General features: G+C 37.8%; 1 protein-coding gene and 1 pseudogene across 3 annotated transcripts in view; both read right to left on the minus strand.

Moving 5' to 3' along the window:
* The window catches only part of Dcc (DCC netrin 1 receptor), a 1292030-nt gene that overhangs the window by 1130182 nt on the left and 135115 nt on the right, over window positions 1–26733 (minus strand). The gene's annotated exons all lie outside the window — the stretch shown is intronic.
* On the minus strand, window positions 10251–11517 carry LOC105944694 (annotated as a pseudogene).

Here is a 26733-nt window from a genome sequence, read left to right on the forward strand (position 1 = left end):
AAACAGAGTTTGTTCCTTGACAAACAAGACTGATAAACCCTTAGCAAATCTGACCAAAAGAAAGAGAGAAGAAGCACAAATTAATAGAATTAGAAATGAAAAAGGCACCATCACAACAGATATGAGAGAAATTCAAATAATCTTAGTGACATACTATTACAACACTGTTTGAAAATCTGAGAGAAATGGATGATTTCCTTGATTTATATGACCTGCCTAAATTGAATCAAGATGAGATTAACCACTTAAATAGACCTATAACGAGTATGGAGATCCAAGCAGTTATAAAAAAATCTCCCAACTAAAAAAAGTCCAGGACCAGATGGATTCACTGGGGAATTTTAGCAGACCTTCATGGAAGAACTAACACCAATGCTTCTTAAACTTTTCAATAAAATAGAAAAAGAAGGAATCCTATCAAACTCCTTCTATGAAGCCAGCATCGCCCTGATACCAAAACCAGGCAAAGTTAGAACAAAAAAAAAAAAAAAATTACAGACTAATCTCCCTACTGTTACTATTGTCAAGAAAACAAAATTGGAGTAAACAGACATATAAAATATATTCCATCACAAAATTGGTAGTGATAAGGAAGAATCAAATGAAAATGCTTGAATTATGCAATGTAATAGCAGATATTATTTTTGTAAGAATATTTTTTTAAATTTGTAATTATTTATTTGACAGAGAAAGAGAGAGAGAGAGAGAGAGAGAGACAGAGAATGAATGGTCATGCCAGGTCCTCCAGCCACTGCAAATGAACTCTAGACATGTGTGCCCTTTTGGGCATCTGGCTAACGTGGGTCCTGGGAAATCTTTGGCTTTGCAGGAAAATGCATGAACCATTAAGCAATCCTTCCAGCCCAATCATGAGGTTATTAAGTAGATGCTACAATATAAATGATTAGCAAACATAGAGTTAATAGGATAGTCCATCCATTTCATTATAACTTGGAAATTTAAGGAATTGTGTAAAAGTTGAGAAGTACTATAAATATCTAATGGATAAGTAACTGGACTATGAAAGAAGTAAGAAATTGAAGTCAGTATTTGAACACATAATGACTAAGGAAATTTCAAAATAATTAATTCCATCAACTATCAAATTTAAAACACCAATGAACCAACTCCCGGAAAGAAAAAAAAAAAAAAAAAAAAAAAAAAAAACAATGCCATTCATGTCAGTATATACCCTGTGAAAGCATATGGCTCATAGTCAAACTACTGAAAGACAAAACAAAAAAATTATTTTAAAAGACAGGAAATAAAAATTTCTCTCAGTGGAGGAATAATGACTGAAATTAAAATATCCTTTGAAAGAGAAAGAAGACAGTACTAAATTAAAAGGAACAACAAATGTAGAATTAAAAATACTATAAACTTTCTCTACAGCAGAAGAAAAAAAGGGAAAGGCCAGATAAGATGAAGAGAAATAAAAAGGGTCAAAATATTGAGTGATTACATTTCAATGAAGGAGAATATCTTATGACCTTAAGATATATTTGTAATTAAATGTTTAATAAATAGCAAAGGACAAGAGGAATAAATGTGGTATTTAAGATTCTACCATTACTGACAATAATTTTGATTGATTACAATGGGTCAAAAGTGCTGATGTCTATAGATTATCCACTAAAAATTGTCAGTATATCCATATTAATTTAATATAAGTGAAATTTGAAGATATAAAATGATTAATTTTAAAAGATCATGAAAATAGGAAAAAGAAGAACCTAAGTAAAATTTATGAAATGAACATATGACATGATATAAATATCAATAGTTAAAACAATGAAATATTGAATATCAGATTGGATCAACTATATAGATAAAGAAACTTGTGACTCTTAAAGTGGAAGTGAGTTACCATGAAAATATCACCAAAAGTATGGATTGGTCAAGTACAGACTGAAGTTACTGTTTTTGATCTCTCATCATTTTTGAAGTTGTCTATGTGTGGCACCTGAGTACTGATATGATTTTAGAGAAATTCATACACTGCCTTGTGACACATTCTCCTTGAGACAATCTTGTATCTCATTACTTGTAAAACAGTGGTAGGATTTTTCCCCATTACAATTTTCCTATATTTATCTCTCTTTCACTTTAATAGTTCCTTTATCCCACACTAGTGATATAAAAAAGAAATCATAAAACAAATCATTATTTTTTGTCTAATAAACTCAAACTCATTTGCAAAGACATCTCTTTTCTGTTTCCACGGGCATATTATTCTTACTTTTGTCTATGACTTCACTTCTTTGCTAAAATTCAGCGTCTTGTTTGTTTGTGCTAAAAACCTTGCTTCTGTGCTGGTTTTTCTCTTCTTTCTGTATCCTTGGTCTCTTCATGGCCTTGCTAAAAGTTGTCATCATTATTCTCAAGTGTTCTTGTCTTAAACCACCTCTTCTGTTCCTCTATATACTGATAATCATGACTGCAATTCACATATTCTTATCAAAAGTTGTCAATTTAATTTTTTTCCAAATGGTCATAATCCCTCTTTCCCAACATACTCTTGTCAATGCAATCAAGATACTATTACATCATTAAAGTTTTAACACTAATTCTCTACTCAGACTTTCAGAAATAGATGTACAATTCATCTGACTTTTATTTGTGGAATTTGTGAAAATGTTTCCATTATTTGTTTATATACCACTCTCTTGGCCTGGTTTTCATGCTCTATTATTTATTCTTCTCCCTTTCCTTGTCATCTAATCGCTGGCCTCTATCAACATGGCCTTTGGCACATTAGTTTTTCACTCCCAACATGTACTATGCATTCTCAAGCTTACATTAGCATCGAACACCTCTGAGCAATAGGCAAGAATGAACAGATAAATGTTTCAGAGATACCCCAGACTTTCCAACTTCTACTAAACTTTTCTTTACCAACTACCCCCAACTTTACACCCATCGACAATATAAACCCAGCCAGTTTCTCATGCAAAAACCTACAGCATCATGGAGTTTCATAGTTTTGGGTTTCATACATCAAATTTTGTAGCAAAGCCTGTCAATTCTATCTACAAAATATATCTCTACTGGTCTTGTGGCAGTCTCTCCTGGAACAATTCCTCGGGTTAAAATTCTCTCATTACCAGCTTCCTGTTTTAGTAGATTCCTTCATACACTAGAACCCAAACTCTTGCTTTGACTTTGGTGGTCTGCCACTTGGTCCTTGTAACCTCATGCTGTGCCTCAGGACCTCTTCTGTCTGTGTTTCCACATTCCCAAACAACCTAGCCTTGCCATGTCTCTTGTCTCTCATCACACATGTATCACATAATACACTACATATTAGCCCTTGGCCTAGCTTTAATAGATCTCATCCTAATTTGCATAATATGTGTGAGTGTATGTCTGTGTGTGTGTGTGTATTTGAATATCTGGTTTCAGTTTTTTTCCTTCATAGACTGTTTCAATCAGGGAAGATAAAATGTGGGTCTAGACCATCTTCTACCACTATTGCCTGGCATGGAGCATGGCATGTAACCTATAGCAGGTCCTTAAACTCAATCACTAATGAATAAACAAAGTAAACTTTTTGGTTTTGTCATGTGGTATGTATGAACCTATGTGTGTAGGGTGAGTGTGTGCATATATGAAGGCCAGAGAAAAGCATTGTATATTGTCTTTTAACACACTTCCACCTCATTTCTTTGTGCAGGAGTTTCTCAATGAACCTGGAGCTACTGTTTGTCAGTCCAATTGGCTGACTAGTGAACCCGCGAAATTCTTCTATCTCTCCTCCTTCACCAGCCCAGGGGTTATGGGTATGTGTGGCCATGCTGGTTTTGTGCTAGGATGTTCTTACTCATTGAAACACCTCTCCAGCCCTCTAATTTTTTAATAGAAACTTAGGGAAATAAGAAATGAACATACATGCTCTGAAAATGCACTGAGGCTCCACATAAGAGCAGAGGCACTAAGTGGAACTGAACCTGTTCTACTTTGCAGCATGGCCCCTCCTGTATGCACGTGACCCCAATGAAGGAAAATTGCACTTAATTATGCATTAAAGGGGAAAATTACGACTGCTGTTTCTCATGTTTTTTCTTGTATACTACTCCTGATCATCAGGAGTGAAAGGCACAACTCATTTTAGCCCTAAACCATTCATTTTATAAACCTAAAGGAAGTTTACATGTTCATTTTAGAAGGCTAAAGGGAGCTTACATATTGGTCCGGGAACACTATCTTTTTCCTGTACTTCAAAATAGGCACCAAGTCAGTCCTTACTGTTCCTACTATGCAAATAATGTTATGTTATACTATTCAAATACCAGTGAGGATGCCCAATTCCAAAGAGTCTCAAAAATAGGTATGTTCAACATCACAGAAGAGGGAAAAACACTACAAAGCAGAAAACATATATCACTTTGCAAACTTGTGAGCTTCTTTCAGGAAAGCCCCCACTAAAGTGTGTGAATGCAAGTGTCTCTCTCAAGCAGCAAAAATGAGATTTTTCATCTGCTTAGTCTCAGTTTCCCAGTCATGAAAACAAATGAATCTGGCTACAACTTTTCATTTCTTTCAGTCCTTACAATTAGGGTAGCAAGGCTCAACTTAAGGTTGTGTTCACAAACTTCAACATGAGTAGCAAAACAAAGAGAATGACACATTCACACACGTTGTTAAAAGCTCCTATTATAGAAATTGCCAGGTCTATTAGTATATCTTAATTACCACATCTTGTGCTGCTTTTAGCCTCTAGTGGGACAAAATTACCATGATTTATGCTTTACTAACAATGATATTTTTACATTAGTAAGCAATTAAAGAGGTCTACAGCACTCTTGGGAACTTCAAAAAATTGTGGAAAGACTGCTATCATTTTGATTTATATCTACTCTAATTGAATTTATAGAAAACTTATAGAAAGAGTCTGTGTCAAAATGTTTACAGTGCTCACAATAAATATTTGCGAAAAGAGAATCATTCCTCCTCTCTGTGTGCTGCATAAGCCACATGAAAGGATAGAGTGAATAGGGCTAAGCTTAGGCCACATCAGTGTGTGGCTTTGATTGCCCACCCAGGACATTCAGATGAAAGGAGTTTCAGTCCAAGGTAAAGCATCTGACTTCTTTCAGTCCTGTCCTTGGGTGACTAGTGAAGATGATCTTAACCTGGAAGAAGTAGGGCAGTATCCTTTTACTTTTGAAATATTGTAGGGGGATCTATTAGCAAAAATACCTATTATGGATAAAAGAGCCAAAACAAACAAACAAACAAAACATTCTGCCAACAGAAGTTAGATTCAAGATGAGAATTACTGGCGTCCTCTCCAAGCCATGGGCTATTGAAAATCATTCATTCTAACTTAGCAGAAATATTTACTACTCATGTTTTGAAATCTCAACATATAGCATTTATTTCTACCTCACATCACATGTCCAATTTTATGTTGCCTCCAGTGTTCTCTTAGCTTTCTGTTTACTACCAAAATCTTACCTAGTGATGGGGGAAAGATGGCAGTGAAAAAATATTTGTAGAAAATAACATCAGATGAAAATATTAATCTTTCAATTCAAATATGTCAATGCTACCAATATAAGTAAACTTTGAAAGGAATGCAAACTAGGTTTCCCTTAAAGACAGAATCTTCCCTGGACCATTTGTTGGGACACATTTTCCAGATTTATTTCACTTTCCCCAGAGGATTCATGTTCAGACTACCATTGGATAAGCATTAAATTAGAGTTAACAGGGACTTTGGACAACACCATGCCTACCAGTCAGCTTTTATCACAAAAACACCAGTTCCATAGCACTGAAAAAGAAGACAAAGGTGGTGAGGAAAGAGAAGCAAGATGACAAAAATGTCTTGCTGAAGTGATGTTGCAAATCTCTCCTCCAAAATTTATCTAAAAAGCAACCCAATCTCTGATATCAAATTGACAGTTTTCAAATTTGGATCATGCAGGGAACACAATGACCTTCTTTGTCTCTGGTCTCCTGCTTTAATAAAGCAGCCTTACATATGCCTCATACTTGGAAACAGAAAGCTGTAGCAGGTGCTTTCATTGTAACTTGAAAGTTTGCATTTAAATAATTAAATATCACTCTCTACAGGATAAGACTTTTACAGCATTTCAGAATAAGTATGGAGGGTCTACAGATTAAATAAAGCCAATGTCAGTTCAGTGCCAGTTTCCATGAAGACTTCCTCAAAGAACTCAGCAACAATCACATATAGTTTATTTAATGCATGCTCCTCTCTTCTCCACCTCAGGTTGTACTTCAACAACCACAGTGCTCAGCATCTTGCACTTTCTCCTTGTCTTAATCTTGCAATCCTACACCAAACAGTATTTCAGTAGCGTACAAAAGCACATTAAGGGCTGGAGAGATGGCTTTGCGGTTAAGCACTTGCCTGTGAAGTCTAAGGACCCCGTTCGAGGCTCGATTCCCCAGGACCCACGTTAGCCAGATGCACAAGGGAGCGCACGCGTCTGGAGTTCGTTTGCAGTGGCTGGAAGCCCTGGCGTGCCCATTCTCTCTCTCTCTCTCTCCCTCTCTCTCTCTCTCTCTCTCTCTCTTTCTATCTGCCTCTATCTCTCTCTGTCACTCTCAAGTAAATAAATAAAAATGAATAATTTTTTTTTTAAAAAAAGCACATTAATGCTGGGATACAAAAACAACCCACATTGACTTTGCTTTCACCTTCCATTCAAGCGCTATTGCTTATTCAGTATCTGAAGTTTATTTGTGGAAAAAAGTTGCATTCAAACCAAAATTACTAGTTTTACTTTTTCTTAGGAACAATACAAAATTAAGGTATATTGATTGTAGCAATTTGTAAAAATGTAGTTAACTAAAGAAGATATTTAAACATGAGGAATGATTTTTGGTAAAAGAAATCAACTGAAAGTAAATACACAACACCATTTTCACTTCAAAGATTTTTTTTTCAGATGTGGAGCTGGAGAGATGGCTCATCTGTTTAAAACAATCTGCTTGCAAAGCCTGATGGCTCAAGTTTGATCCCCCAAACCCTTATAAAGCCAGATGCACAACGTTGTACATGTGTATGGAGTTTGTTTGCAGCAATAGGAGGCCCTGGCATGCCCATATTTTCTATCTCTTTCTTTCTCTCTCCTACCCTCCCCTGCTTTTTTTAAGAAAGGTTTTCTCTTTTTTCTGTTCCCAAACATACAAAAAAAGTCCCCTGCTGACCAAGAACTAAAGAAAACTTTTGTGGGGATGGAGACAACTGTTCATATGTACATGCAAACAAACCTTTGCCCCATCATCTTCAATGATTGCATATGTGACACTGGCAAGACCTTCAGGCTCTGACAAGTGGAACATTTTTAAGCACGCTCAGTTCCTGACTGGCTCTAACCAGAGTTGTATGCAATTATGTTCATGCTACAGTGGGTGTTCAAATGCTTTTCTCCAAATGTATTCTACTAATTAATTTAGCTCTTTTTATTACTTCAACATCTTTCCCATTATGGTTAATTGTAACATCCCAGGGAGACAAAATGGGCAGATCATATTTTCTCCATTTTATAGGTGTGTTGATGGAAGTACTTTCAGGTACATAATATTTGAATGACAGACAAAGACCAGAGTGCATTTTCACAATCCCTACTGCTGTGTTTAATGTTCTGATACTTTGAAATATTGGGAGTTTTACCTACATTTCACAATAATGAGACTCCTTTCCATTTCTCAGTCACATATTTTGATGTTGCTGATTATCACTCTTTATGAAGACCACTGGCCTATCCTAACATTTATGACAAGCTGGTATCTTTCCAGTTATCCACCAACTTTCATATTCCATTGCATCATAGCTTGGAGCAACTTCAAAAAACAGTTAATAACTCAATTCTGTTTAAATGTAAGACAATTTATGTCTTTTCCTAGTTGCATATTTTAAGTTAAAATTTGTAGCTAGCTCCTTCCCAAAAGCTTTTTTTTTTTCTTATTTCCGACAGAAAACAATAGCATATGTCTTCGGTGTTTGAGAGATGGTAAATGATTTACCAAATCAGAACATTCTGTTAAAGATACCACTTTGCTTTAATTCACTTGTATTACTGCCACTGAATTTAATGAGAATTACACACATCTGTCATTGGGCAGAACCAACCTCATTATTAGCTGAAACCCACTATTTCCCATAAAGCCTTCTCCTAGTCAATAATTAACAGATTAAGACTCACAGATTTGTGGCTCATACTCTATCTTTATGATGAGGAAAACATGGTATTGAAAGCAAATGAACCAGGGAGTTTTTAAGAACTGTAAGCATATGTCCTGGTATTACAGACATATTACTGACTTATTCATCTTTGGTGATTAGAAGAGAAACAAATATCTTCAATGCTCTTTTTGCTTTTGTTTACTTGCAATCGCACATCCTGTTAAAGCATGGGATATAAGTTTGTTTCATAAATCAACTGCTTTGTGTCTTATGTAACTAATAGAGACATGGGCTATCAGGGCTGCCTGTCTGTCCTTATTCCTTAATTCCTTGACCATGTTCATGGTCATTGCCTACAACATGCTAGGAACCTAACACAGAACTGATTCAAAACCCTGCATAGAAATTTTAGGGCTTAACATGACCTCCAATGAGTTAACATGTGAGAGCCATCATTCTAAACAATACTCACACCTCTAAAATGAAGTGATAACTATCAGCAGGGAAAGTATAGAACAGAATTGGTATTTATCATGCTTTATGTGCTAGATTTGTCGATCATAAAATTATTGTAAATTTTAACATAAATATGGTTATTTCTTAAAATTAGAAATTTTTGATCACACTTGATATTAATTTCATATTCTAGAGATTGCTAAGCATTCTATAGCACAGTTTTCCCTTTGGTATTTAAACAAAGTTTTCTGCTCTTGGAATTCTAGATATTTCTTAATGCCTTAAATTATCCTAGAATTTCTATTCAATATAAAATACACCAAATTACATGTTCAAATTACTAGTGTGATTGTTTTCTACTTTCCCTACTTTTATCTACTTCATTTCTAATATGAATGATTAATATAAAATCTGTTTTTGTATTTTTGAGTACACATGTCTCTGTAGAAAGAGATTCTGCTCTTTCTTTTCTTTTCTTTTTTTTTTGTACTATGCCCCAGATTTGCTGCTGCTCATCAAGAATTGCCATTTGTTCTCTTATAGTTTGCAGAGGGAGTGAGTAACAGCTATTGGTGCCAGTGCACAGTCAGACAGTGCATAAAAGTGTCTCGCGATACAATTTATCTGCTAGGCCAAAATACATTTCATAGGATGGAAGAAATAACTCCTTTAGTGATGCACTAGCAGTGCATTCGGCATTCAAAACTCCTAAAATCCTCTCTAGCAACATAGCCCATATTGTGACGATAGATAACTGATCTCCAACAGTGCTGTAAAGTGATTATTAATCTGTAAGCATCCGCCTGCTGATGTAGTGTATGGTTTTAAAAAAATTAAGATCCATTCTTAACCTGTTGGAGCCCTTATCATATTTTTGAACCTTTTAGCATAGACCTCCTTCTGTTACCACACTTCTTAATTAATTTCAGCAGATTTTCCCAATTACTCAGCCTCATCCACAGTCCAATCCAGAATCAGAGAAGAAACCATGTGTCATTTTATGCAAGGGATTATTACTGTGTTTACAAATGAGACAGAGCCACAGTCATCAATGAACTTCTCATATTTCAAGTCTCAACAAAAGAAAAGAAAAGAAAAGAAAAGAAGAGAAAAGAAAAGAAAAGAAAAGAAAAGAAAAGAAAAGAAAAGAAAAGAAAAACTACCAATACACAGTATTTCAGAGAGAAACTTTGAAGTCTCCAGGGCTTGATAACTTAGTAGGAAAACCAGGTCTTCAAAAAGAAGCAACCAAATAATAAAACAATAGAAATGGGTGGAAATGGTCAAAGGTTGCCTATTTTCTCTGGAGAGAGAGGAAGAGGAAAAGAGGACCACCTTGTTTCCCTGTACTCTTGACAGAAATCAAATTGAGACAATTCTAAGTGTATGGTGCCAGCCATTGTTTTTGTAGAACCTTACAGAAGGGACAAGCTAGAGGAAGTAGATTACTGGGGAAAGGAGAACCTTGAAGATGGTAACTCTCTGGGTTCTGGTTTGAGTTCTTTCTGTTTGCTGATCCACAGAGATATGACACACTCCTGTTTTATTTTTTTTTCTTATTTTTTTTTAATGTCTGATGACCTCTTAACTTTTATTGCCTGCCTGATCCCCAATGCTGCTCTGCTTCTTGGCCTCAGTGCCTCAGAACCTTGGTGTCATTGGTCTCAGACACCACTTCGCCATCCACGATCCTGTGGGTAGTGGCCTTCTGGATGGTTTGCATGGAGTTACTGCTCTCCAGAATGTCATTGAGTTCGAAGTCTTCCCCATCTTCCAGCAGGTGGTGGTTAAGAGGTGATTTCCGCCTCTAGCCTGACCTTAATGTTTAGGAGGGCCTCGAACTACTGGGCCTGGTGCTGTCCCTCTGCCCAGGTCTGTGCCAGCTACGGTTCCAGGTGCAGTAGGACCCCGTTGAGTTGGTTCATCTGTGTGGCATAGGGGTCTCTACTTCCCTCAGGATGTTCTCCAAGCTGGCATTCACATTTCTCAGGAATTCCAATTCGATCTCCAAGGTACTGAAGGTACATCTCAGCTCTGTGAGCGTTGCCTCAGCATTTCCAATCTCAGCGGTTTGTAGTAATCACGGTGGTGCTTTCCTGAATCTGCTGGGACCAGGATTTGTCCAGCTCTTCTTGATTCTTCCGAGCCAGCTCATCATACTGGGCTTGGATGTCAGCCATGATCTTGCTGAGGTCCTGAGATTTGGGAGCATCCACTTACACAGTCAAGCCAGAGCTGGCAACCTGGGCTTGCAGACCCTTGACTTCCTCCTCATGGTCCTTCTTCATGAATAGCAGATCCTCCTTAAGAGCTTTGATCTCTGTCTCCAGCTGCAGCCTCGTGATATTGGTGTCATCAGTGACCTTTGCAGCCTACGTGGATGTCAGCCTCTGCAGTCTGGCGCCTGGCCAGTTCTGTCTCATACTTCACTCTGAAGTCATCAGCAGCAAGATGGGCAACGTCAATCTGAAGAAAGATGCGGCCATTGTCCACGGAATTTGCAAAGATCTGAGCCCTCAGGTCCTCCATGGTCTTGAAGTAGTGTCCCCAGTCTCTGTCCTGTGGCCCCTTCTTCTCCAAATGTTCACGGATTTTGCTCTCTGGCCTCCTCTTCTCAATCTCCAGGCTCCTCACCCTGTCTAGTAGGAGGCCAGGAGGTCGTTCAGATCTCCTTCTCGCTCTGGATGCCACCCATTCCGTCCAGGTTTCTGTAGCCCCGGTGGTCGCTGATGGAGCAGGACATGGAGACCCGGAAGCCAGAGTCACCCCCCCCCCCGCGTCCCCCTCACCCCCATACACGCTGGCCGAGCTGGCGGGCACAAGTACTGGCTGGGTGAGCGGACGGAGCCCAGGGACCGGGAGTTGGTGGAGAAGGTGGTGGAGCGGGTGGTGAAGCTCATGGTGAACTGGAAGGATGACGAGAGACCAGGACTCAGGTTCCCACACTCCTTTTTTTTTTTTTTTATTTATTTTTTTTTATTTTTATTTTTTTTATTTTTTTTTTTTTTATTTATTAGAGAGCGACAGACAGAGAGAGAAAGACAGATAGAGGGAGAGAGAGAGAACGGGCGTGCCAGGGCTTCCAGCCTCTGCAAACGAACTCCAGACGCGTGCGCCCCCTTGTGCATCTGGCTAACGTGGGACCTGGGGAACCGAGCCTTGAACCGGGGTCCTTAGGCTTCACAGGCAAGCGCTTAACCGCTAAGCCATCTCTCCAGCCCCCACACTCCTGTTTTATGGAGATTGGGGCGCTAAATTATGATGGGCTCAATCACCTAAAACTGTGAGCCAAAATAAACCTCTCCTCCCTTAAGAGGCATATTCAAGAATACTAATATAGTGGCATGAGAAGGAATTAAAACCTCAGCACCTACCTGAGCTCAGAAACTTCCAATTTAGTTCAATTTCTTATGCTTTACAGAGAACCAAAATGAAAATAAAATTATATGTATATATATTATACTTTATGGAGACCCAAAGGAACTGAATAACCTGCCTGAAAATTAGAGACTGACAGAAGAACTTTCCAGTTTCCATCTATTTTGACCAGGAGTTCATGGATTTTTCTACTAAATGGTATTAAAAACAAAGCTACCCTTATTTTAGGGTAGTCCATTAATCCAATTGCGTATGTCCTCTTTAGAAAAGAAAGTGGTAGACTTGACAGAGATACAGAGAGAATGTGCTGTGAAGAGGATGGTACAGAATGGAATCAGAATGTCTCCAGTCACCAGTGCTATGAGAGGAGAGACAAATGTTCCTCATTTAATCCACCTGGCATATAATAAATTGCTTTACAGCCTGATTTGAGACAATAGCTCTTGTATATATAGAATGTTAATGCAATACATATGTGTATCTATGTATATGCATGTGTGTGTATATATATATAATGGCATTCCCATTAATAAATACTATCCTAATGAAAATTATAATGCAGCTGTTCAGAGGATTAGAAAGTGAAGTCAGAGACCGTTGCCTGTGTGTTTTACATGCTCACAGGTCACTGGATGTTGCCCTGTGTGTGTGTGTGTGTGTGTGTGTGTGTAGGGAAGATACATGAGCACAGAGAGGCAAAGGTGGTGAATGAACAAAATTTTGTCTTCAAAAAATTGAATTTCTGGGACTGGGGAGATGGCTTGGCACTTAAAGGCACTAACTTCCAAAGCATGATGGCCTGGGTTTGATTCTCCAGTTAGCCATGTAAAGCTGGATGCACAAAGTGACACAAGAATCCGGAGTTTATTTTCAGTATCAGGAGGCCCTGGTGTGCTAATTCCCACTCATACTTACTCACTCATAAATAAATAAAGTAAAAGGTAATGAACACAGTATTAGTATATCAGCTAGAGACATTACAGGAAATATAAAAAAATTCTTAAAAATAGTTTCCTGTAGAGATTATCAATATTTTATATTAATAATTTGTTGCAGTTCCCTTCATATTGCTGGCACAAAGCACCTGACCAAAAACAAGTGCTGGGATAAAAGGATTTATGTTGGCTCACAAACTCTAGGGGAAACTCCATGATGGTAGACACAAACAATGGCATGAGGAGAGGGTGGACATCACCTCATGGCCAACATCAGGTGGATAACAGCAACAGGAAAGTGTGCCCAACACTGCCAAGGGGAAGCTGGATATAATCCCCATAAGCTTGCCCTGAATAATACACTGCCTCCAGGAGGCTCTGATTCCTAGATTACCATTAGCTGAGGACCTAGCATTCAGAACACATGAGTTTACTAGAGACCCCTAATCAAACCATCACACAATTTTATAAAATATTAAATGAAAAATGAATCTAATAACAACTAAAGAAGATTAATAGTACCCAAAACCCACATTTTGTAAGTTTAGAATAAAATTCACAATTTTTATAATTCAACAATCCTGTGGAAAGGTTCTTTCTAAGCATTTTACTGACAAAGACCAATTAGGCTACCCATCCAAGCAAAAGTGTCAGAGACTGATGCTGAACCTAGGTTCTCAACACTAGGGTTCATCCAATGACCTCAAGATTTTACTTTGAAAAGAAATCTTGGGAAGAGAAAGTGAGCTTACTGTTACATAAATAAATAAAATAGAATTAATAAAAACTTAAAATTCTAAAAAAAATAACCTTTAAGATGATGAATATTATTAGTCTTTGATGTTGGATCTTTGGTCTAGATATCAGGAAAAATCTAGATTTGGGACCACTTAGGTGTATAGCGAGAATCTGACCCACTGTTGGCATCACCATGAGACAAGTAATGTGAGATGGAAAATGTCTCACAGAACTGTTGGTGGGAGGCAGAGACGAAAACTGTAAACCAAGGAGGAAAAAGCACGCAGCCAGGCAGCCACAGGCACCAGATGGGCTCAGACTCCCACAGTATTTGCATGACTACACCAACAGTCCATTCCCATGAATTGAACCAATACCTGTGTAAGCTAAGAAAGTTTGTGAATTGAAGAAATTAATTTGCATGAAAATGAAACAAATACTTAAATCTCAAGTATGGTTGCTTTCCCTTGGTATACTTGAGTTTATATATGAAAATTATCTCTATTCTATGGAAAATGAGAAGATGAGGAATTTAGAGTTTCCCCTGTAAAAATAATAGATGTTTAATTGAACCTCAAAGATAGCATATGATATAGAAACTTTTGAAAGGGGATTAAATTACATTTTGGTAATGTTAACAAGATTTTACTCATTCTTTGCACTATGTCAGATGTCTATATGTAAAACAGACCAAAAGACTATAATTATTTTTTAATAGTCTAAATTGTTAGGATTGAGTCAAATCCCAAATAATATAGTAGTTTGGCCAATTTAAATAATGATAAATAATATTAATAAAATCAACTTATTACAGATTCAAAAGTGTATATTCTACTTAGATCTATGGTTGCCAAGAAGATAAATGCAGCTGAAATCCATACCCCTTGTGTTTCTAATAATTGACATAGTTAATACTTCATGCGTGTTTATCAGAACAAGGCACCATTCTAACTCTTCTACAAATCTACTGGTACCATTAATATCATGGTTGTTTTATGGAAAGTTGCACGAAGAATCCCAGTGGAACTATTGACCTCTGTAGATAGCTCCAGAGACTGGCTCTCCAACAATGCACGAGTGAGAAATAGACTTATCTGATAATATAGAAAAATATTCCTCATGAAGAAGATATGTTTTAAATTTAAGAGACATGTGTTTGGCATGAGCAGTTTTCTCCCTTTCCTCACTTTAATAACTTGTAAAAAACATGAGAAGAGTTCTCATTTTAAGCTAGCAAAATATTAAAATAAAGTAGGCACATCTATACCCTATCCTTAATATGTTAATACTTGATTATGTCTTGTTAAACTATTTTTCAACTATTAAATGGTATTTTCATGAATAGTGAGGATGGTATAGCAGGAAGACTAATCCCCTTAAATGAATGCTAAAACACTGATAAACCTTAGCTCTTACTATTTCTGGCTATGTAACTTGGGGCAAATTTCTTCATCATTCACAACATGAGGTTGGACATAGTTTGGATAAATGTCCCTTGAAGATCCATGTATTAAATGCTTGGTCCCTAGGGCAGTATTATTGAGAGATGGATGGACTAGTCAGAGATAGAAATTAATGGGTTGTCCTTAGGTCACTGAGAATGTGGTCTTGGAGGGAATTGTGAGACCCCAGGCTTTTCCTCTTTCTACAGTGTCTAGCTATGAAGTGAAGTGCTATTCACATGCATACCCCTACCATTGATTTTCATTTTGTACTTAACCTCCCATACTGTGAGACGATACAAACTTTGCTTTTTTATAAGTTAATGGTTTAAAGTATTTCCTTACACTGAAGGAAGGCTGAGTTATGCAGGACTGAATAATACATCTAACTATGTTATGAAGAGATCTACACAGAGTGCATGGCACAGAGTGGATGCCACTAAAAATGTTAGCATTTCTTTATGATTACTAGAATATTATCAGTATGTGGCTTGCTACCAATCATTAAATAGAACAAATCTGGCTGAAAAACATGTACTTGGAAAAAGTTTGCCTTAGAATTGTTAAACAGAACTCAAAACCCAAGAGGAGGAGACAGAGAGGTGACCCATTGGGTAAAGTTCTTATTTCGCAGATATGAGAATGAGTTCAGATCATTAGCACTCATACAACATTCTAGGTGTGATGGCAAGAAGACTTGTCTCAAAGAATAAGGTGGAAACAACTGAGAAAGACACCCAATATTGATCACTGGCTTCCCCAGATACATGCACATATGTGAAACCACACATATATGAACATGCATAGACATTTGTATATATCCATACACACATGTGAATGTGACAAAGAACTCAATAGAGATGGCATACAAATAGAGGAAGACATAGACAGGTAGAAATACGGAGATAGAGATAAAAGAAGATACACAGATGATGATACATAGATAGAAGATGATGACAATAGATAGATAATACATAGATTAATGGATAATGGATAAATAGATATATAGATGATAGATAGATAGATTAGATAGATAGATAGATAGATAGATAGATAGATAGATAGATAGATGATAGATGATAGGGCAAAAATCTTTATCATGGGCCGTCTTCATTTTTCGTATCGATTATATTTTAGTTTTCATGTGTTTGTGTAGAAAACATCAAGTTAGACACCCTCATATTACACATGAATGGATTAAAGACCGTAATTTTGGAATCAGAGTGTGAGAAACACTTGAAGTAAAATTCATTATGAAGACAAGGAAAAATAGGGAGGTGAGGGAGAGATGTAAGAAAGACAATGGGGAGGCTGGTATACAGTGAGCATTTTACAAGTCTCAGGAACTGTGACTGACCAGAGGTATCCCCAAACAAACCTACCTACATAAACTGTAGATGAAATCCTCACATGAGAACCCAAGAAAGTATGAACAAAATGTCCCTTAGCTCTTACTATTTCTGGCTTTAAACTTTGAACACAAGATAGAAACAGAAAATTATACCTCGAAATTCAGTTAGAAGAGAGAGATTGAATCCTTATCTTAAGCAAAAGACTACATGTGGGCTGGAGAGATGGCTTAGTGGTTAAGCACTTGCCTGTGAAGCCTGAGGACCCTGGTTCAAGGCTTGATTCTCCAGGACCCACGTTAGCCAGATGCACAAGGGGGCGCACACATCTGGAGTTCGTTTGCAGTGGCCGGAGGCCCTGGCATGCCCATTCTCTCTCTCTCTCTCTCTCTCTCTCTCTCTCTCTGCCTCTTTCTCTCTCTCTGTCTGTCACTTTCAAATAAATAAAAATAAACACCAAAAACATTTAAAAAAAAGACTACATATGTTCTAATATGTAAAAATGAGAAACATTGGCCCTTGAATATGTGCTAGTTTCTATAAAAATATGCAGAAAATATGTTTTTAAATATCATTTGTTTCCCAGAAACAAGTCTTTGAAGAAGTTAAATGCGGGCTGAAGAGATTGCTTAGAGGTTAAGCACTTGCCTATGAAGCCTAAGGACCCCGATTTGAGGCTTAATTCCCAAGGACCCATGCTAGCCAGATGTACAAGGAGTGCATGCATCTGGAGTTCGCTAGCAGTAACTGGAGGCCCTAGCACACCCATTCTCCCCCCCCCCTTCCTTCTTTCTCTTTGTGTTGCTCTCAAATAAATAAATAATAAAAATAAGTTAAATGTTGTCCCATTTGCTAAGTGAAGAAAGCACAGAGACAATTAAAGTAACTCACCAGAGTATACACCTGTCATGTGGAAAATAGCTTTAATAAATTATAAACATCAGACACCTGTTTCAATTCCAAACCAGCTGAAGCATCTTTCAATTGATTGTATTACTACATTTCCTACCACAGTACTTTGTATATAATAAATATCCAGTAATCCTGAGTATACCTTCTTATAGGTTAAACAAAATGAATGATTCATTTAATTTGCAATGTCATAAGCCTCAGCAAGGATCAGACTGACCTGGGAGAAATCATAGATCTTAGGATCTGAGCAAAATATAAAGAAAGAAAATGTTTATATACATACGGAATTCTGGAAGCCTCTAGTATCTAGTCAACAAGATAGTTCAGAGGGGTGAAAATGACACACCTCTCCTCTTTCATCCCACAGCATAGTTTCTATTGCTTTAAGATTACCATATTCCTTGGATAACCTTGATGGTTTAGATATTCTACACTTAACCATTTCAGCATCAACCAGCTCACACATGTGATGAAAAACTTTTCCTCAGGGAAGATATAGACACACATCTTCACCTCAAATAGAGCAAAGACTGCAGACCAAATCATGAATACACCAATACCAGCCTAGTGAATGAGTTTACTAGGGGCCATGTACAGAGCCTGGAGAGGGGTTGTTTATAGGAACATGGAATCCCTAAAGCAGCCACCTTGATGGGACTCTCTGTGTCAGAAATTCTCTTGGGATGCTCCTCCCTTGGCTTCAGGGGGAAAGCTTACTTACAGAGCATGGAGACTCAAAAAAAAAAAAAAAAAAACCAACTTAACAACTTAGATGCAGCTAGTGTTTCTTGATCTTTTGCCTTCTGTATACACTATTTCCCCTGAGGCCACAAGACCTTGTGGATTATTATATACAGCTGCCACAAGGGGGCAACTGAATCTCAGATGGGGGATCTATTGACCTTCTCCACACCTTCTCTTGTAAGTTGACTCAGTTGCTTTGCATAAAGCTGGCAATAGTTGTTTATATCTTTTAATGCAGAGGAAGTTGGCCATAACAAGAATATGGCTCAGGCAATATTCAATTCTACTGGCCAAATCAGTTTCTATGTAAAACAGAGGACATATGTCACACATTGAAGTACCGAACCTCAAATCTGTATCTCACACGGTAGATATGCTGATCTTGGTAGAGAAAAGAACCCTGACTGCAAAGGATGACAATCCCAGAGTCACATGAATGATTGCCCCTGGATCCTGAGTCCAACTGGAGGTGATTTTTCCTGCGGCATACATTTCTAGGACTGCCTTGAATACCATGGGCTCAGATGTTTCCACATAACTAAAATGGAGCCAATCTTGATACTACCCACTTTCAGATTCTTAACATGACTCTCTGGCAGATGTGACAGGCAGTGAATGACTTCTCTCCATATCTGAAATTAATTCTTATAAGGATGAGAAATAAAACTCAAGTAAAAGATTGAAATTTTGATTTGGGCAGTTAACCTGGCCTATTGCAGAGAGTGACTTACCCAAAGTCACACGCAGCTAAGTACAAGAAGCACTCAGGAGCAAGATGAGAATCTTCTTTGTTTGACACGCTCTCCTCTAGACAGTACGTTAATTCGTACCAAATGTGTTCAGGTGAACAAGAGCAATTAAACTTTTATTTTTATCTAAATGAATGCTTTTGACTCTCACAGCATGCTCAAAAAGAAAAGGTAGTACATGAAACATTATAGAAATGGAGAGCTTGCCGTAATCTATGCAACATTAAATGAGGAAAAGAAAAATTACTGCCTTCAGGTTAGACAGCATTTCACATAGGTTTAATTAAACACCCATGTGAGTACCCACACAAACATCACGCACACCCCTAAACAATCACAAATCTGAATCTGAGGTTCATTATGCCGACAGCCAGATGATTTGAAATAAAACTTGAAATGGTTTCTGTCAGCAATGAAAAAGAACAAAGGAAACAGAGACAAAGTGGCACATATATGGAATATAAAATGGGATTTAAGCCTGCAGGTGCTGAGGAGGCAAATACCTTGTTTTCAATCTTGAAATTCACAGAGGACAGATTCAGATTTTCACTGAGCTCAGGGTGTAAATAAGGAAGACGACTTCAGTGAGATCATTGGCTTGTAACTGTATCTCAGGAGATTGGTTTCCATTGTTTGAGGATTCAAATGGTTGTAGCTGGGATCAAAGTTCATTCCATCATAATGCATGTAAACTATTACCTTGGAAGAAGAAAACGTATCTTCTTGTTGATATTATACCAAGTGGTATTCCTTAAAACACAGGAAGTGAGAGAAGATGGAGGTGAGTGGCAATAGAAACACACTGATTGAAACAGAGAGAATTTTCTATAGTAACAATCTGCCTGTTTAGACAGAGAAGTACCTTGTGTTTAGAAATTTGGAATGATTTCCTTAGCCTAATCACCTACTCCTTGTTATATATCCCTTTCCTTATCCCTGGTCACTTCCCCTGTCACTCTTCTACAATATCCTCAAAAATCAGAAATCCTAATAGATAATCAATCTCTTGCAATAGCTGAAATTGGGGAAGCCTTGCTGGAGATTGGTACTTGGGAAATGCCTATGGGGAGGATTTTCTTTTCCTTTTCATAGGTGAATCCTCACCTCACTACTCCCCACCCCACAGAGGAAAACACTTGACTAATGCCTCCTTGTATCTCCAGCCCCATTTCTTCACATTCCTAACATAAAAGTAATTATGGGCCTAGCAATAAGTATCACATTCTTTATCTTGACAGAAAGTGGGAATGGTACATGGATTTAATGGTATTATTTATTATCCACATTGTACACATTATTTTCTGCCACTATTGGAACTGTGTTCATTTTCTTATAAGCAGTTATTTTCATATTAGCTTAATCTTGATGGTTTAAATATAGACAACACACATTTTATCTTAGGAAAGGGAGCTGAAACATCCTCATAAAGTGTCCCAAGTATTATCTATCTCCAGAAGTAAGGAAAATAAGAATCAATAAGTGAAATACTTCTAAGGTTTCTACGCACAATTTCTATAATCAGCTATCAGGTTCTTTATTTGACAAGGGGGGGTTATTAAGGAGATGGGATCATGATGGCTAAAATTATGATCCATTCTGTCTTAATTTGTATATAATTTCTTATCCAAGCTGAAAATAAGGCATACAGAGAAACTAATATTAGAGAAATTATTCATTTTCCTGAACTTTAGAAAGACAATGTAGGGAGTGAGAATTTTAAATATCCACTGATAAAACCTGTTAAGGGTCAGAGAAGAACTCCTCAGTTTGGGGTCCTTTTCCCGCCCTTCATAAAACAGAAAGTCCCTCCCCTTGGTGCTGTGAGACAAAGGCAGCAGCATACAAAGAAGACTCACTGAAGGAGCACAGATAGTGCTTTTCCTTTAGTGTGTTTCTAGCAAGTTGAGCAATTTTAGAGACTTTGCTTCCCTTCCCTGGACTCCCACTTGCTCTTCCCTGAATTCTGTGACTACATGAATGATGGTTCAGAATGGAGGCCATGACCGCCTGTAGTAGCTGCAGGGACAGGCACAGCCATGATCTCCTGAACACAGTCTTTGACTGAGGTTTCCACTTGTGTCATAAGTGAGACTAGAGCCCTGGTCAACAGACCACATGACCTTCCATTACAATCTATTATTGTCTTCAACTGATGCCTGTGGCATTCTTGAAATTGGCAAATGATTCATGGAGAAGACAGGGAAGAACATGAAACATTTAAGCCATCTTGTCCCCACCTCCCCTCCTCCATTAAACCTGCATTGTATACATTGCATACATTGCTGTCTCCCCTCTGATAAGCTTATTAGAATTTAATTCTGGGAAGTTAAAGTAATTTTGTCTTGTTGAAGTTGTCCATGTTGCTTAAGGCTAGCCAGCTGTTGTTAGCATTGCCGAAGGCTTGGCTTGATTAATCCTAAAGGTGATAGTGATATATGCAAGTTTCAGATTCATTTTGTCACTTGATAAAACAAAAGGGTGGCCTGCAAACCAAGTTCAAGTTCATGGTAATGGCTGTACTTCAGATAAGGACAGTGGGAATGAGAAGGACTAGTCAAATAGCTTAGGCTGATGGGCAGTTAGACAGGGGAAAGGCTCACCAGAAGGAAATCTTTCTTGCATCACACACTCATCCGCCTACCTCAGCTGCAGAACTGAAATTCAGCATCTACTAGTCTCACCCAATCAGATCTCTCTCGAGAGAGCATACCCCACTCAGGTGTGGATGGAACCCTCTTTGAGCCAAGGCCAATTGACTTTTACACCTGACACAGATGTGAGTTACAGGCTGTAAATAAAGTATGAAGTTGGCTCAGAGGGAGACGCAAGGACTCAAGAAGTACAACAGAAAAACAGCGAGAGGACACTATTGTGTTTTGCCACAAAAGGTTAAAACAATGTGATGACACACCTAACAATTCAGGATGCTGGAAGAACGTTTGTAAAGAACTATCACACTTTACTCAAAAGTCCATTCTTTTACAAAATGCCATCCAATCTATGCATGGTATGGATGACGCTCTAGTTAAAAAGATGTTGGGATGCTTTGTGAAATACCAACCCCACTTGGACCTCATAAGCACAGACAGAGGATAACATCTAAAGGCTTGAGAAACACCCTCCCTCCATGCTGGAGAACCAGGTAGCAATAAAGTCATACTTGATCAGACAAAAAAAAACTTCATCATTACAGATTCCTTTTCATTTGTTTGGCTGTGTTGTAAAACAGAAGTGTGAATATTTCCATATGAGCAAAACAATCATGAAAATTCAAGGATCAGCAAGGTCACAGAAAGTATTCCAAGATCTTTGAGAATGACAATTTTTCATTTGTGCTTTCCATGATTAAAAGGGCTCTGTGTGGCTCATCTGAATGCAGGGCTGAGAAGTTCCTGTGAGAGAACAATGCATTCTTAGACATTATCCTGATACATTTTTTCTTACAGGTTCACTTCCTGTTAGCTTCACATAATTTCTTGTTGCTCTTAAAGGGCTTCAGGTGTAGAAACATATTTTAAATTCTCACCAGGGGCAAAGCACTGCTGAATGAATTTCTCAGGAATAGTAATTCCTCTTGTTGCTTATTTGGATTGACCTTAGTCCAACAGATGCAATCTCTACAGAGATTGTGTTTGGTCTAATCAAAATGTTGAAGCCTAAATGATCACCCTCAACAATCACACATTCTGATGAAAAGGATTCCTGTGTGATTTCCTCTACACATCAAAGAAGAAACACCCAGTGGAAGGGATTGACACTCCAGGTATGACTCATTCATTTGAATCCACTGCCTCCCTTTCAAAAGAAAAAAGACTGAGGACTGCCACAGCACTCGGAGTACACCAGTAGATATTCTTCTTAAATGCTCCATGGCAGACTGTTACTGTGAGTGGTACGTTCTTTAACCTTTTGTGTGTTTATGATATAAAATTCAATTTGAAGGTTAAAACTCCTGCCTTCCAGAACTCAGCATCTAATTCTGGAGACAATAAATGTGTTATAAAGATCAACAGATGATTCATGGCTTTGTAATGCTTTAAGCCTGTCAGGAAATGTGATATTTTGTCCCCCACTGGGGAATATTTGTTTCTGTGTTTAGATTTAGCAAACACAAATGGACATTTATAGAGAAAATCACCGGGGTTCCTTAACTATGTATTTGAAATTTTACTATTAAAAACATCTCAAAGGATATGTTTATACCCTGGAATTCTGTGTTGTAATTGTTGTGTCTCAGTAGGCATTGTTGTGGCATGTGGCAAACAGATAAATGAAAATATATAGTAACAAAGAAGAAAAGACTAGGAATCCCTTCAGTGTTGGCAGAGATGACATAGAAATGGTCAAATAGAAAATCCAGGCTATAGGATAAAACGTGGGATACATTCTAGATTCTGTAGGAAAGCAGTTTAGAATTTACATCCCTTCTTTAACTTCTCTGGAGCCCAATTTCTGCAGAAGCAGGCTATTTGTAGCCCTGCTGGAAAACTACTTTTGCACATATTTGCATAAACCCACATAGATACACATGAATACATGAACTGAGCAAGGAAATCCTTGGAAGAAAGTTATGTCTATTGCTAAAGCTCCGTAGACCACCTAGTCCATGGCAATATTTTCGTCTTAAAGACAACTTTTTCTATTCCCAGCATTTTATCCTTAGGCCTTTTCTGTTTCTTCACAAGCACATGCATTTGATCAACTGCCCAGGAGGCATATGCTATCATCCCCTGTCCTTCTTTCTTCCTAGAGCCTAAATCAAACTGTATGTCCAAGCATCTCAGCCATGTGGCTAAAATGGGTGTAAATAATATGAGCACATTTGATGGTGACACCTCCAGGCCTCCACACAGGACCCTACGCCATCTTCACCTGCTCTGTTTCGGTCCTCCTACCAGAGATTTGATGGAAGAATGTGAGGCCCTAGTGATAGAAAGCCACAAGCAGGAAAGCACGTGGTTCTTAGCATACAACAAAGCAAGACTTCTACTAACTCCTGTTTTACTTTTTGTAAGGGTAATTATAAAATGTGTAAATTTGACAGAGGTAAACATAAGAAAAAAGGATGGTCTGTTTGTCTCTCTCTATGTTTAGTCTTGAAATAAAGAGGGTGCAGTTAAATAAATGAATATTTTACTTTCATAGTATCTTAAATTTTTATTTATTTGCAAGCAGAGACAAATAGAGAAGAGAGACAGACAGAATGAGCAAGCTAGGGTCTCCAGCACCTGTAAGCAAAATTCAGATACATGTGCCACCTTGGACATCTGGTGTTATGTGGGCACTGGGGTAATTGAACCCAGATCATTAGACTTGCAGGCAAGTACCTTAAACACTGAACTATCTCTTCAGCCCCAAATTTTACTTTTTAATTTTTGTTACTAATTGATTTATTTATGGGTGTGTGTATGTAAGAGAGAAAGGGAGAGAAAATGGTCACTCCAGGGCCTATTGCCCCTGCGACAGAACTCCAGAAGCATGTGCCACTTTGTGTGTCTAGATTTATATGGGTATTAGGGAATTAAACTGAGGCTGTTAGGCTTTGTAAGCAAGTGCCTTTAACTGCTGAGCCATCTCTGCAGCCCTACTTTCATAGTAACTTAAGAAAAAAATATGTAAAATAATCATTATGAGTTTCAAAATAATGTATAGATGGCAATTACGAGAGAAGACAATGGTCCTGTGGTGGTTTGATTCAGCTACTGCTGCTTTAATAGGAATCAGCACCTTTTATAGCACATTAGAGCTGAGCTTCAACCTACTTTGAGGTATACCCAAATTCCTTTTATAAATAAAGGAAACATCACTATAGTTGGCATTTGTGGTGGTTTGATTCAGATGTCCCCCATAAACACAGGTCTTCTGAATGCTAGGTTCCCAGCTGATGGAGATTTGGGTATTAATGTCTCCTGGAGATTGTGTATTGTTGGTGGTGGGCTTATGGGTGTTTTCCCTTGCTAGTGTTTAGCATACTCTCCTGCTCCTGTTGTCTACCTTATGTGGGCCAGGGGGTGATGTCCACACTCTGCTCATGCCATCATTTCCCCCTGCCATCTTGGAGCTTCCTCTCAAGGGCTGTAAACCAAAACCAACCTCATGATCCCACAAGCTGCTTTTGGTTGGGTGATTTCTATGCACAGGGTGAACCTGACTGCAACAGGCCCTCTGTAGATTAGCTAATCCAAGTCTATTATCATTTATATCACCTGACCTAGTACCAAGCATGATTAAGGCAATAATAATGTTGTATCACTTTTATTAACACAGATGTTTACATTACTGAATATATTAATCATTAGTAAGACTTACACTTGGACATTAACCAAAAAAAATATATAATGATGATCAAATGTAATCATTAATGAGAAATGTTCCTTAAATGCATGAGACAAGACTGACCAATTGATTTCAGAAATTAGTATGAATTAGCAACACTAATCATCACAAAAAAAGCCCAACAAAACTTTTTTAGTGAGTTTAACTCACTTGAGATTTATTTCACGTTCATACTTCTCTCTGTTCCTTCTCATCCTCCATTCTCATCCATTGTATCTAAAGAGCAGTTTTTATGGACACCACATCATCTCAATTTCCCATCTGAATTTTAACACCATCTGATAAAATGTTCCTAGGCTGTGTTTTCTCTTCACCTCATTTATATTCTCTTCACCTCATTTAGAGCACATATTGTTGTTGACATGATTTTATTGGTTCATATTTTATTTATGTATCTGTCTTTATCACCAGAACCTGAGCTATTCTAAGATTTTATGCTCTGCTCATAGATCTGCACTTATAGAATTTGACACAATTTTAAAAGCCTTTCCTGAATGAGTAAGAAAACTATATGTCTCAATTATTTGTAATGCATACACATGTATGTAATGTGATTAGCTCATCATCTGAACACTACCCTATAGAGAATGTTCTTGAAGTACTCCTTTATCAAGATTAAAGGGAAAAAGAAAGTATTAGAGCTTGAGCTAAATTCAGATGTGAAGTATCAGCTAATCTTTCTGCTACCTATGTAATATTGGTAAACTTGATGGTAGTTTTCAAGCTTCTCTTTTCTCATTTTCAAAATCAGGATGGTAACAAAGGCAATATGCAGCAGTTGTTAGAAAATGTATGTAAGAGCCAGGTGTGGTGGTGCATGCCTTTAATCCCAGCACTCGGGAGGCAGAGGCAGGAGGATTGCTGTAAGTTCGAGGCCACTCTGAGACTCCATAGTGAATTCCAGGTCATCCTGGGCTACATAGGCCCGACCTTGGAAAGCCAAAAGAGAGAGAGAGAGAGAGAGAGAGAGAGAGAGAGAGAGAGAGAGAGAGAGAGAGGGAGGGAGAAAAGATATGTAAAATGATGAGCAAAGTATTTTGAAAATAATGCCCATTCTATGTATTCACACTGTATATACAGTTTCTTCTTATCATGGGAACTCAAGAAACTCATTGTGCTGTTTGTTCTAATGTGAAACTTACAGAAGGAAATATAGTCTCTGAAATCATGAAAAAGGAAAAATAATCCCCAGATTGTGTTGCTTTGGTAGGAGAGCCAACATTTCTTTTGCAGACCAGATAAAATGCTATGAGCTCAGTCAAGGTCAGTGAATCATTTTGGAGGCTCAGAATATGGCATCTGTGTGCAAGAAGCAGGACTTGACTAGAACCAATGATTTTCCCCAACAAGTATCCCTTGGACGTCTCCCTAAACAGTGACGGAAGAGCAACAGGCAAACAATGAGCCTTCCAACATCCAAGAGTAAATGTCCTTTGAAGTTGCTTGTGTTACATTACAATTTTTTGTGAATTTTCATTTTATTTTACAATATGTGCATGATTAATTTAGCATCAAATAATGTGGTTATTATGC

This window comes from Jaculus jaculus, chromosome 2 (genome assembly GCF_020740685.1).
Source record: "Jaculus jaculus isolate mJacJac1 chromosome 2, mJacJac1.mat.Y.cur, whole genome shotgun sequence".
Lineage (NCBI taxonomy): Eukaryota > Metazoa > Chordata > Mammalia > Rodentia > Dipodidae > Jaculus > Jaculus jaculus.